General features: G+C 31.9%; 1 long non-coding RNA gene across 1 annotated transcript; it reads left to right on the top strand.

The window, feature by feature from the left end:
* The first annotated feature begins 5179 nt into the window (after positions 1-5179).
* LOC123669235 lies at positions 5180-14492 on the top strand. Its single transcript, XR_006745715.1, has 3 exons — positions 5180-5190; positions 6390-6395; positions 14410-14492. It is a non-coding gene; the product is annotated as an uncharacterized LOC123669235 (long non-coding RNA).
* Positions 14493-15236: the final 744 nt, after the last annotated feature.

The raw sequence follows: 15236 nt of genomic DNA, 5'->3' as shown, positions 1-15236 counted from the left end.
GTGAGAAGGTGTCCAAATAATGTATCTTTAGAAATCAACTCGCTTTTGGGGTTAAAACGGGGATGGTAGGTTGACTCACTCATCACGAAATCTCCGAAACTATAAACACCTACAAACTTGAAATTTGACAGGAAGGCTCCTTATAGGGCGCAGACACCCGCTAAGAACGGATTTTACGAAATTCGACCCCTAAAGGGGGTAAAACGGGGGTTGGAAGTTTGTGTGAAAGTCCCATGTTTTTGAAGTAAGAGACTTGAAATTTAAAATGTATGCTCTATAGATGATGAGAAGGTGTCCAAATAATGCATCTTAAGAAATTAACTCCCTTTTGGGGTAAAAACGGGGGATGGTAGGTTGACTCACTCATTAGGAAATCTCCGAAATTATAACAGCTACAAAATTGAACTTTGGCAGGTAGGTTCTTTATAGGGTGTAGACATCCGCTAAGAACGCATTTTACAAAACTCGACTCTTAAAGGGATAAAACGGGGGTTGGAAGTTTGTATCAAAGTCCTATGTTTTGAAGTAAGAGACTTGAAATTTAAAATGTATGCTCTATAGATGGTGAGGAGGGGTCCAAATAATGCATTGTAATCTATATATATATAAAAGCAAGGTCACTGACTCACTCATCACAAGAACTCAAAAACCGCTGGATGGTCCAACCATCCAGGATGGACAAAGATTAAATTTGAAATTAGATTATAGTTAGTAGATTTCCGCTAAAAACGGATTTTGCGATATTCCACCGCTAAGGGGCTTTGATTGGGGTTGATAGTTTGTACGAAACATATACAGCAGCTATAAGTTCGCCTGATAGGTTATTTATACTGCATCCTGAAAATAAATCTAAAAATGTGATATATAGAGAGGTTTTATAAAAATAACTATTAAATTATACTAAATTGTGCCTTTTAAAAGTTACTCAGTGTGATATAAGCATTTCAAGTGACTGAAATAAAAAAAAATTGCATTAAACATCTTAATAGCAATACATATCTTAATAACCACGCGGACGTAGTCGCGGGCAACAGTTAGTGTATTATAAAACAAAGTCCCCAAAAATGTATGTGATCGATTCCCTCAAAATCTACTAGACGGATTTTTATGCGGTTTCACCAATGGAGAGAGAGCTTCAAGAGGAAGATTTACGGAACAGCTAAGCCGATTTTGATGAGAGTTTCACCGGAAGTTTGCCGAGAAAACTTTGTGACACACTGATTTCAACGCGGGCGAAGCCGCGGGCACAGCTAGTATCAATTATTTTTATGTTATTAATTAATTATTATTATTAATTAAATTTTATTTATTAATTTCTAATATTTAACTACTAATTAACTATTTCCTATTACTTACGACTGCTCCACCTGTAGAAATGGACTCCCTGCTAGACTGTCCTAATAACTATATATATACTAAGTGCGCTTAAAAACATTAATAGCGCGATTCAGGCTCAGTTCTCGTAATTTCTTTCAGGCTATCCTGATCTGGACCGGACCGGGTCCTGATCCAGTATGCCTTACCATACTTGATTATATTTTACATCAGGCTATCCTGATCTGGACCGGACCGGGTCCTGATCCAGTATGCCTTACCATACTTGATTATATTTTACATCAGGCTATCCTTGTCTGGACCAGTCCTGGTCCTGATAGAGCTTGCCGGATCTGGCATGCCTCATTCTATCCTGATCCGGTCCAGATACATGATCTGGTTGAGCCTGACCTTTTTTCTAGTTGGGAGGTGGCACTGTACATTTGTTTGTAGTTGTATAAAATAAATAAAAGTTATTTCTGATTAAATATTGATGTAGTTTCGATATAGGCTTGTAATGAAATAACGAATAAATAAACTTAATTTATCAACATAAGTCCAAAATCAAATCGTGGATATATTACATGATTACATCATGGCATAAATGTTCTTTCCCTTGAAAATTTTCCAAATAAATTCTCAACTATGAAGTAAATAAAGAATTTAAGAAAATTGCCCCATAAAAAGGTGAAACTTTATTAACTGAAACCTTAATTTTAGTAAAATTGTAACCCACTAGGTACATATTTCTATATTGCATATTAAGGGCTTATTTCACCAGTCGTGGATTTTTATTTTATTCATTATTTGACGGATGCCGATACAAACAGACTGTGATAGCGAGAGGTAGAATAGGCCATTAGAACCTGTTTCTCCTCAATCATTTAACTGCAAGTTTAAGATTAATATATCCGAATAAAAAATTCTCATAAATATGATAGAATTCGATGGTAAAAAGAATAATGAATCAAAAACTTTTTCTATCAGCTCCATCAAATAGCGTTATCCAGAACTGGTGAAACAGGCCCTAATTGTAGGTACATATTTAGTTCCTTGTAGGTTATTTTTTTTTAAAGATTTAACATCTTCTATATTATTTGGTTTCACTTCAGCCTATCACAGTTCACTGTTGGACATAAGCCTCCCCAAGATCGCGCCGAAAATAACGCGAACTTATGTGTTATAATCACCACGCTAGGTAGGTGGGTTGGTAACCGCGCAGGGCTGGCTTTATCGCGCCGAAGACGGTGCTCTTCGGCCGCTGCAAGGACGTGGTCTTCGGCCTGTGTATTTCAATACCAACAGTTGGATGGTTATCGGTCGGCTTTTTAAGTTCCAAGGTGGTATTGGAACTGTGTTATTCCTTAGTCGCCCCTTACGGCACCTACGGGAAGAGAGGGGGTGGCTATATTCCTTACTGCCGTAATCACACCACATAAAGTCATTTGTTTTATCATGTGGTTACTTCTAAATTTAAGTCCATCTAAATGTAATATTAAAAGGTTAAAAAAAATGGTCCTCGTATAAATTTTTGGGAAATAATACTCTTGTCTACTTTAATTAGCACGTTCTTTTACCAACTTATAACCGAATCTATTAAATAAATGTTTGAACTTGTCTCTTGAATACCTATTTTTCACTCGTCCGTTTGACGCAAAATATGACTTAATAACCTCGACAACTCGTATACTACTAAGAAATACAAACAGCCTACCGCCGATAAATAAATATGAAAACGTCGAATGAATCACGAAGCCTTTTCAAACTTATCTCTTACGAAACGTAAATATCCTTCTAAAACAATACGCAACTACAAATAAGTCCCGAAAAGAGGTAATTAAAAATGACATAAGTGTCATACGACACATTTTTAGAAGTGATCCCTATTACCTAAACATAAAGTATATTATTGAATTGTCAGATTGAAAAAGCGAGCACTGGATAGCATTTTTACAGTACTTGCTTATTGTAAATCTATTGTTTGGAGTGAACGTAAATATTAAGTTTTTATTATGTTTACTGATAGGGCCGGTGCTATTGAAGTCAGTGTGGCCGCCTCCCAGTGCGAATGATATGAAAAAACCTTCCGTCCCTTCTGGACTTTTATGAGCACTGGTAGCCGTTTCTTATTCTACATCGAATTCATCACGCGTCTGATGAATTGTCTATGACGGGGCAGTTTATGAATTATTTCGAATAAGTGTAAATAATAAAGCGGCTCTCCGTGTGATATTAATAAAAAATCGAACCTAATAAAAAGTAAACTAAACAGAAATATTCTTGTACAACGCTGACAACTACCTGTGACTTTAAATTAAATACCTAATTACTTTTTAATGAACTAGTTGATCCAACAGACGTTGTCATGTCTTGCAAACTGTCAAACGCATTTCAGTTGAAATGATCGTTGTTTAAAAAATATTTCTAAAAAGCAAGGAAAACTTAAAGAAATAGCCGAATCAGTCCAGCTGTTCCCGAGTTTTTACCCTTAGTTCAAATTTAGCGATTCATTTACATAATTTTCCAAGATTTATACTCAAATATTTAAAAAATATATTTAAATAATTAATTTAAGCTTACTATTTACAATGAAAAGCCGATTTCAATAAAAGTCAGCATGGCTAATGAAAATACCTGATGTCATCCTTACTTAATCCATTCGTTATTTCATGCATGAACGCTTAACAATCATCGAATGAGTGTGAATTGAAACTGAGTAAAGTATAACCTTTTTAATTGTGTTTTACGTTTGTTTATAACGTTTAATTACTAATCCATTCGATTTATTTTTCTGCAATTCAATAACTTCGGGTCTTAAATCTTCTCATTTTTTTCAGATTTATTGCAAGTTTATAGGCATGTGCAACAAATAAATTTTCTGAATGAGCTGTGAGGAAAAATTTAAAACAAAAACCTAGAACTACAGAGTCTCATTGATAGATAATCCAAATAAAGATTAAAAAAAAAAAAAAAACAAATAATATGTATAAAGAATAGGTACGATTGCCACCAACAAAGCGCGAGAACCGGGAGGTCCGCTCTGACGCGAACGTCGAATCGATTCGCACATAAACAATCATCATACAACCCAACATTCATTTCGCATTAATACAACGTCCAAACCGTTAATGGCACTCCGAACATTGTTTTCGGCCTCGCAAAAACCATATAAAAAAATCGAGACATCGAAATTCCTGTCCGCATTTAGGAGCGATAAAATCACCGCCCTAAAATGATATATCGTGCCTCAATCTATACTAATAGCGTTTTAATATCACGGCTTAGTCATTGGGGTGCAAAAAATACAACATATAAAAAGTGGATCGGTTTCAGTGGACCTAATAACTGGTGATGGGTGTTAGAAGTGACATGTTCGTGGCCTGCCGACTCCGATATATTAATTGATTTGTTAAAATGTCGAAATATATTGTAATGAAATAATCAATGGGTTCCAATAATTGTACAATTTAGATATTACCGGTACTTAGGGTTCGTTTATACGTACTATATACGTTTATAAATAATTTTTAGTAAGTTCTTAAGGACGTTTAAATTATTATTTTAGAAAATCATTTTGTTATATGTTTTACGTATGTCGATTTAAGGTTTACTTGGTCTATTTAGTCGTCTCTATTAACGTATAAAGTTTAAAAGATGTAATCAAAATCTAACATGATTATTAAGAGTTTATGAATTTAATGGCTTATTAAATAACACTAATTTGATATTAGTAGGTACCCATCAAACAAAAAACACCAGGGTCGTGCAGCTGAAGGTCAACTACACACTCGGTGGTCAGTAATAAATAAATAATTAATTAATCTCAGTTTTTGCGTATCGATCTAAACTGTCACTTATGTCAAAATCGTGTCACAAGTCAAAGCTTCGTATTACAATAAAATTATATTAATCTATTCGCAGCATGATGGCCGGATCAATTAACAATATTATAATACGTATAAAAACTCTATAAGTGTGTTTAATTTCGTCGCAAGCGGAGGTAGCTTTTTTGTTGATTAACACTTGAAAATATTACAGCGTTTTGACATATGTATTTGTAGCGTTTTATAACGGCTTCCTGCCCACACAACGATATGATATAATTGTGGCGAAATTGAAATATGTCGTTCGTTTTTGGTAGATTTAAATTTGTATACAAGTTTTTATACAAATATTAAAAGACATATAAACCTACCAATGTATAATGGATTTTGAACATGCAATAATTCTTTTTAATTATGTTACAATTGATAAAGTGACATTAAAATATTATTATTAGACATTAAAAATCTGCTAAGAGTATATTACCTTAATTGTATAATTTAAAACGTATTATTACTGCAAGTTCTTGGTAGTTAAATTTTCAATTATTTTTGTTGTATTTCCTAAGTATTAAAAAAACGTCCTAGGCTTTCCATCAAAGACTTCCTTACTCGAAGGTACTTAAAAACGTTAATTGTTTCAAACATTTTTTAACATTTATCAATAAGTATATCTGTGATTTCCGCACTAATTAAGCGATTGTTATCTATCCATTGACCGCAAAAACTGTTTTAAATATAAAAGCAAATTACGGCTATATTTAATTAGCAGAAGTTAACTTAATAAGTTAGTAACAGTAAAAACCCAAAAAGGTAATGATGAAGTAATTAAAATATAAATAAATGTAACAGCGTCAATAAAGATTAGGTTTGATGCCAGAGACGGTAATAAACGAAAATCATGATTAATCTATAATGACTAAAACTAGTTTTATACACTTAGCCTAATTGCCTAAACATCAATCTTAGTTAATCATAGTGCTTTTTATAATGAAACATTGTGGTGTTCCTTGCTCAAGGTCGTCCAAAGGTGCAATCTTTGCATGATCGTCAAATGTTTTGAAATGAAATTAATAAAGAAATAAATAAATAAATTAATTTTAAATCTCACTATCAACGATTTCATTATATATATTGAGCTACAACGTTTAATGATTTTTGTATAGATTATTAAAGGAAAACTTCTTTATGCACGTTTGACTTGGGGAGTAAGATGGTGAATGCGTGACGAGAGCGTTACGAAAAGTGTGATAGTGTGAGGTAAACGGAAGTTGAGAGGGAGATATAAGTTGGATGGAGCTAAAGAAGTTTTACTTCAGTCGTGTGGTCTACAGCACACTCGTTTTTTGATTTTATTTATTTACTTTTGTAGAAACAAATATCATAATAAATCGTGATTATTTTTGACGTTTTGTTGGTATACGTGTTAACATAATATATTTAAAATTTGAAAAGTTTGTATTTGTTGTATATCATTATATCTATTTCTTTAAGGTTCTGTTATTATACTTATTTTGACTACTTATTTTTTTATAATTTTTTAACTATTACTATAACATGGCTGGCTAATAAAAAAAAAACTTTCTTTCTTTGTATAGTTATTGTGTGATAATAATTATATTTAAATATATTCTAATTGTTTACTTTTGGTCCGACATATGTGTTAATATTTTATGGTAAGTATTTTATATTATCATTTTTATTCAAATAATCTTTTAAAGAATAAATAAATTATACATTTTTAGACCATCTTAGGAAAGGAACACAACGTTTCCTCGGACGACGAAAACGATCTTTGGTAAATGCTACTACCTATAGTAGACAAAAAATTCCTGGTGTGGTAGAATTTTTCCACGATGATCAACAACAACAGTCGTCGGTTCGATTTGATGTAGTATTTCTGGCTTGAGCGACCGTGTGTGACTCTCGCTATTTTACCTCGGAGATCATGAAAACTAGTTGAGTTCAGATCCTAATTTCGGAAGATTTGAAACCCGAATAAGTTTTCTTAGAGAAAAAAGCACATCTTCTGTATAAGAGCATAGAGAATATATTGACAAGCAGTGTGACCAACGTCTTACAAATTTATATTCGCATTGACAGGATATTTCAGAATAGTTCAATTTTGAAAATATAATACTAGTAATTGGGTAAAAGACCATATAAAGACAAATAATTCGTGTTCGTTCGAGTTGTTATGTAAATTATTATATTTGCGATATTCCGTGCAAAATTGTGAAAGTACACTGAAATTTTCGCCACTTTTGCCCGAGGCTGCATCGACGGCGGTCGTATAGTTTTATTAGCACAAAGGTGTAACTGATTCGTCAAGCTCTGACCGAAACACTAGAATATACATCATAAATGCCATTTTATTGTTTTACGTAAGTACTTCTTTGCCACTTTCATTTTTATCACCTCAAAATATGTTACAATTCTTTATGCGTAAGCTATCCGGTTTTACTGCAACTTTTTACGCTAATGTAGCTTTTGTACATCGTCATTTTTTGTGATTGTATGCTTTCCTATTTTGTGTCCGTTATTATTTTTTCGTATTTTTGAGCAATTAGGAATAACAATGATCTATATTACAGGGTCAATGTTTTATAGATTTTTAAAGAAAAATAAATAATTACTTAAAAAGTTGCAAACAATGTAACGATTATAAAATGGAACTAGAATAAAATTCACGTTTTTTTTTTTTTAATTTTACATCCACAGGTTCAAAATACCCATGCCTTTTGTTAATCATGCATGCATTATTATAATGCCACAGGCGATTTTTCATTATATACATTCATTATAGACATATCACTACAACTACAATAAAATTCAAGTTAAATAATCCTAAATAAAAAATTAATTTCTAGAAAAAATTTATTTATCTATACAAATAAATAAAATTTGAGTGTCTATTTGTAATATTAGAATATCTGCTTTTTACTAGACGCATATGGATGTATACACGGTACATATACCAAAATGACATTTTTTATAATTATTGTCTGTCTGTTTCTCTGTTTGTTCCGGCTAATCTCTGAAATGGTTTTGATGCCACTTTCACTGGCTGATAGCTGATGTAATAAGGAGTAACTTAGGCTACTTTTATTTTATAAATTTATTTATTTTTTAACTCTGCGAACTGAACAATAACTTTATTTTGAATTCCACGCGGATGAAGTCGCGGGCACAGCTAGTTAATATATATAACTTAATACATTACATTTCTTTGTTTACATCATGACATCTAAACTAGGCTACTATCATCATTATTGTTTAAATAAATTTTGAATAGCACCGATAAATACGATCGTATACTACGACGTATCTACCTACCATTTAACAAACATATAGTCGCCTATCTCTAAGAAAAGCAACTTAACGATTCATTTCAGCCTATTGCAGTCCGCTCCTGGACATAGGCCTCCGCAAGTTCGCGCCAAACATTATGGCGCGAGCTCATGTGTTTTGCCCATAGTCACATTTGGTAGATGTGTTGGTGGCCAGCGGGCTGGCTTTGCCGCACTGAAGATGCTGCTGCCTATCTTCAGCCTGTGTATTTGTAAGCCAGCAGTTGGATGGCTATCACACCATCAGTCAGCATTTTAAGTACCAAGGTGGTAATGAAACTGAGTTATTCTTTATTTCCCCCTTACGATACCCACGGGGGCCACCCAGAGAGGGAGTGGCTATATTCTTTACTGCTATGACCAAAATAGCTAACTTAACTTAACGATTAAAATAACCGATATAACTGCATAATTTTTCGATATATTTACATGTAAAAATAATTCATAAATGTATAAATAAATAAATACATATGTTACATCCAGACTCGGGACGGGAATCGAAGCAGGGTTACTGCAAACTGCAACCCACGGGCTAGTTAAAAGCAATGCGGTAAAATGCATGTATTTACGTATTTAAATGTGTATGCTATAATATTATACATACAGCCATTGCAATACACACCTATATTCGCGAAACACAGCACATATAATCCATATTGAGTAAATGTATGCATCTATCACACATAATAATTTTCTATGTAGAAATTGCAGTTCTGAAGAGATTGGATATTTATATCCGGAGGGAGGATACCAGGAGAACGTGAAGTATAAAAGCGCAATCTCTGCTTCAAGGTAATTGATCCGTCAAGCCCGCGGTATTTCAAATTAAACACGGGTAATATACACAATAGTACCATAAAATACGTATTTGCATACTCTTAACAGCACGACTACATACCACATGCAATGTGTTACAAATACCATAAAGTGATATAGAAATTATGTGTTTTTATCCATAAAAGACAATATATTTAATTATTATATGTATATAACACAGTTTCGATACGAGTATCAAAGTTGGTTTAAGTAATTAAGAAAGGAGTACACATATCGCGTAAACGAAATTAAATAACCCTTGCAATTCATTAGCCTTATCGTCGATTGACACAATTTTGTATACAATTCGTAACAACACATTTTAAGAATATAAAGATAACTGCTAAGGCAACTACCAGTGTAGTCTTGTAATTCTTTAAGGATTTGTAGATAAACATAAAAATACATTAAATCAATAAAAATTATTATATTAATAATATTTGACACACACGCGCATATTATAATCTTTTGTTGATTGTTAAAGTATGTAGTCAAAAAAAGTCTTTATTTTCATTATTTTTTGTATTTTTTTTAATTTAAATGTTTAATTATGACCAAATTTTCACTTTAAATTATTAAATATATAATTGTAATTAGGTTTTTTAAACATGGACACAAACATGTTGGATATATTTTGTGAAACTAAAAACTATATCGCGTAAGAGTAAAGTTGTTCTGTACCGCTGGAGTACTTATTTAAGGCCACGTAAAATTTAAGTCATCGATAACAAGAAGGGCATAACATAGAATTTAAAATATAAATTTTAATATTTAATATTGTAACGTATAATTAAATGGTCATTCTAGTGTAATGGTGACAGTTGTTGAAAGCCACTGGTTCGAATCCCGTTCCATTGTCCAGGTAGGTCTCCCCACTGTGACACGAAAGCAACGTTAAACTGTCCGGCCCTATTGGTCTCTTAAGCAACTGCTAATGATCGTTTTTCGTAGGTAGGGTACTTATCAACCAATCCGCTGTGGAGTAGAATGGCGCCTATTCAGAGTAGAGAGTTACACACAGCAGTTTACGGGATGCTTAAATTTTATTCAAAAAATATGCGGAACATATTATTGTAATAATAATCAGCTTTCTGGGACTTCAGGAAGTACTCTAAGAATTTTGATGATCATCAGTGAGTGACGAAATCGGGGTTTTTTAGATATCAATAAAATCTAAAGTATAAGAGCTATGCAATTGAAACTTTATACGTTTAATAAGTCTACTATTGACATCATATCCCCAGAATTTTGTTTATCTGGTATAATCGAAACCCAAGTTATGAGGGTTCAAAAAAACGACGAAGCGCTTCGAGAAAAGATAGGTAGTGCTTTTCGTTTGAGTTTTTTTTTTTTTGGCTCGTCTTGGCGGGGGCACTACCGTGCCACCAGATATATAATTGTAAACATTTAATTTCTTGCGTCAAAGAATGCACGGAATATTCAGTTGAATGGGATTATGAACCCTTTTATTATACTACAAAACATAGCACCTATGATTATGTTTAAAAACATTATTATAAAACGTAGCGATAGGCTCAGTTAACCAACAAATTAATTTAACCACAAGACGACCGTTTGCGGTATTTCCGACTACCAAAATTCATTAAGCGGAGTCCTAAACTTGTATTAGAATTTACATAAATTTTTAATTTTGTCTCAACCCAAGACTAAATTAGATGACCATTTATAACCGCAATGAACTATTTAGGATCATGTTAATCGTTCGAAAAAATATTCCTAATTTGATAATTAGTCATCAATGTTTAACGTTGTTCATAAAAAAGTTGCTGGAAAATACTCAATGAGTCATTAAAATAATTTAATTGGATTTATTGTGAAATCGTTTCAGCATAAAGATAAATCAAACTTTTTTATGTATGCTATGCTATATGGTGTCCATATGTGTACTGAAAACATAATCATTACTTTGAAATGTGTACGAATTTCTCGAAAAGCAAAATGAGAAATATCTAGAAAATTCTTGGCTAAAGTTATCTTCCAACAAGTCAAATCTTTTTTACATGAATTAACTTTAAATATCATCTACAATCATCAGCAATCAACTTTAATTTGTTAAGATTATTTTCATAATAAAAAACTGCTGACCAAATCATTTAAACAGAAAAAATATATTCCATTAAACAGATACGACTGTCCTCTGATGATTTGAACAATAGCTAATAGCACGGAGCACTTATCAAAAACACCAATCGAAAATCGATCCATCGAAATAATAATCTATTACAAAGTGGGTTTAGCTAAAAATGCCTTAATACACAGAGCGGCAGCGTCTCACTTCGAAGCGTGTGAATCTTTGATTTTCTGTTGAGATAAAATAAGAAAAAAGGACCAAGATGGCGGTCATTGATGAAATGTATCGAAATGTTACTGTGGGAGCGGGCGCGGGCGCCAACTCTTTCTCGTAATAATGAGTCCGTATGTCAAGCATGGTAACATCGTGCACAAGATTGAAATGAGTAATTTAAAATGGAATCTATAAATTTGTAAAAAATTTAAAAGATCGCCAATTAATTTACAATTTTATTTAGAAATCATTAAGTTAAAAAACTAAAAAGTGATAATAACTTATTTTTTTTAAAAGAACACTTCTAAGCGATTTTGTTAACTTCACGATCCGACAAACCAATCCGAAATAAGTATTTTTATAGTAGGTTCACAAAATAATTTAAATTAAATTATTTAAGTGATTTAATTTAAATAAAAATTTTATTTATTTTAAATGAAATAGGAAATACTAATTATATAAGTATTTTTAAAAAATATATCAGTTTTAGTTTCTCGGATACTTTATGAATATGAAATTTAATATGCGTTTTTATATTATTAAAATACTTCAACAAGTAATTATATATATAAAGGTATACCTTTAGTGAAGTCGATACAATACATATTTTGAGTGACACAGGCATAAGGCCGTTTAAATTCTGAATTGAAGTACCCGTTATTGACACTTAAATAAATCAAATTAATCAAAGAAAAAGAAAAGATATTAGAAAAGATTACCTACGTGATTTTTGAGTATTTTTTAAATTTTATTTCGAAATATGTGAAAAATTATCTTCTTAAATATAATTTTCAATCGTTAAGTAATAAGTGCTACATAGTTTTTAAATAACCTTGCCCTCGGCACTTTAATTATTAGGTAATTATTAGGTACTCTAACATTTTATGATAAAAATAAGAACGATTACATAAATTGTTTCAACCAAATTTTAACGTTAAGAGTTGTTTTACATATAAGCCTTCCTTTACCAGTTTATAAAAATAATAATAAGAAAATAAAACAAATTAACCATTGTATATATAATATTGTTTTTTTTTTTTTTTTTGGTGATTGCTGCTGTATCTGACACCTGATTGACAATCACAGGAAGTAAATAACTGAAAATCGATAGCTAGCCGCCATAAAGTAAAATATTTTCTGGATTTTTTGTCATTTATTAACGTGCTATATTAAGTAAGCTTGGAATTCGACGTCATAAAGACACCCTGAATTTGGTATGTCTTCGTTAAGTTGTTAGCACTTCGACTACTTTTATTGGTGTCGGACTTATTTGTAATTTCGGAGGGTTTACGATACCTCATTTCGTGTAATTGTGTATAATTAAGAGGCGAAAGTATTAACGTTATTTTAGAAACTTTTTACATAGTAATTGTGTTTGCAGGCAAACGAAGAAAAACCGACTTTAACTATATCGACAAGTAATACAACGTAGGTAGACGAAAAAATAGTCAAGTAAATACGCATTATCAAAGATTACTCCAAAAGTTGTTATCAGATCTCGATGAAATTTAAATGTGACCACATGAAAAACATCGGCTTTCGATAATATAAAAATAATCAAAATCGGTACACCCAGTAAAAAGTTATGCGGATTTTCGAGAGTTTCCCTCGATTTCTCTAGGAACTAGGGATATCTTCCAATCTAGAGTTATCCCCGAACATACATAAAAAAATATATATAGACAGACGGTCGAATTGAGTAACCTTCTCCTTTTTTTGAAGTCGGTTAAAAATAATTTTATTACATTGGTACTTCAAAACGCTTATATCGGTGCCAGTATAAGAACGCGTTAGTTTTGATTTTGATAATTCTTTTTATGTTGGAACACATTTCGGATATCTCCTATATATCCGAAATGTGATACTATGATAAGAAAACCAGGATCTGATGATGGAATCTCAGAGAAATCGAAGAAAACCATCGAAAATCGTAGTAACAAATAGTGCTTTTGTTAATTTTTTTCGTCTACTTAAGTTGTATTACTTGCCGATGTGATTGAAGTCGGTTTTTTTCGGTAGCGAGCAAACACAATTATATAATGAGATACTACACCTACCTATTATGTCTATTGAATATTTTTTTTTCATAAAAAATAAATTAATATGTAGGCACCTATTTATTAGTAATAAGTATAAAACTTTTTATTTTAAGTCAGTATGAAGCAGAAATGGATTTTTACCTTTTCATTTAGGTATTTGAAACTTACTAAATAGTTTCGTACCAATACAATTTGTACATATTCTCTTCCATACATTTCACCTCGAAGACAAAGGTGGTAACCGGATATCATAATATTTACCCACCGTTAAACTTATTTACCAACTTCCAAAAAAGGCGAAATTTAGCTTCGAACTAAAAAAAAAAATCGGCGCCTTTGAATTGAACAAACAATAGATAATTAGCTAAAAAACATTGTATGAAACTGTGTTACCATGTCTTTGTAGAGATAGATTTTTAAGTATTTTAAGATTCAAAGTATGCAACATTTGGAACTTGACTAAGGACATGTTTCACCGATTGTGCGTATTTATCCTGCTCATAAGTTACATATAGACTTTTAAGCAGGAAGGAAAATAAACCATTTGGGTCTGTTTTCGTCTCAATTAAAATAACCCTTAGAAATCTATACTAATATTATAAAGAGGTAAAGTTTCTAACTTTGTTTGTTTGTAGGGGGTAATCTTCGCAAATACTGAGCCGATCACGAAAATTTTGCAGAAAGCTACACTGTTCAGGAGTGATATAGCCTATATTTTATTGTTATTGAACAAAAAATTCAGTGAAAAATAATAGTTACCATAGTTACCATACTTCTCGGAAATGGCTGCACCGATTTTTATGAAATTTTGTGTGCATATCGGGTAGCTCTGAGAATTGGCCAACATCTATTTTCACACCCCTAAGTTATAGGGAGAGGGGGATTAACGGGGTAATAATATATATTACAAAACAACGTTTGCGGGGTCAGTTAGTATCCTATAAAAATTTGAATTCGTTGATGAAAAAGAAAAATACTACATACGTTTTTATCTCTTTGAATACGGTCATACGTCAGTAAGGGAAAAAGGTAACCATTGAAATAGGCCCTCAATTTTATCAAGCTAACTAAACAATTGCGTTGAAATATTGCTGTCCTGATGGTCATAGCAATCGGCTATTGCGCCGTCGATGATGAATTCGACAGCCGCATATGACAAATGTTTTAGTGAGTCGTATAATTTTATAGGTACTTTCAACCAAAATTCAACCTTCTTTTATAGTCAAACCGTTATTTTTATAGCCGTAATGTTCAAAGCTCATATAGATCGCCGTCCTTTAGTTACACATTTATAATGTTTATAGTAATTTGACCTTAAACCAAAGGACTTCAAGGGTATTTTTCTTTGACGCTTTTTGTCCTTGGTAACCCAACTAAGACCAATGGCAAAATCACCTCTTTTGTTCAATTATTTGAATGATTGTTGTCTTTTTAAAACTCTTGTTCAAAAACGAAAGTATAAGTTACATAAAAACAATGCCTTTGATAATATTGTTTTAAAATATATAAAAAAAACGTAACATTCAAATCTTTGTCTGACAAAACCATAACAAATTGCATGCATTTTATATTATTGACAACAAAATATATG

This window comes from Melitaea cinxia, chromosome 3 (assembly GCF_905220565.1).
Source record: "Melitaea cinxia chromosome 3, ilMelCinx1.1, whole genome shotgun sequence".
NCBI lineage: Eukaryota > Metazoa > Arthropoda > Insecta > Lepidoptera > Nymphalidae > Melitaea > Melitaea cinxia.
The sequence above is the reverse complement of the archived record's forward strand: the minus strand, read 5'-3'. Positions and strand labels throughout refer to the sequence as shown.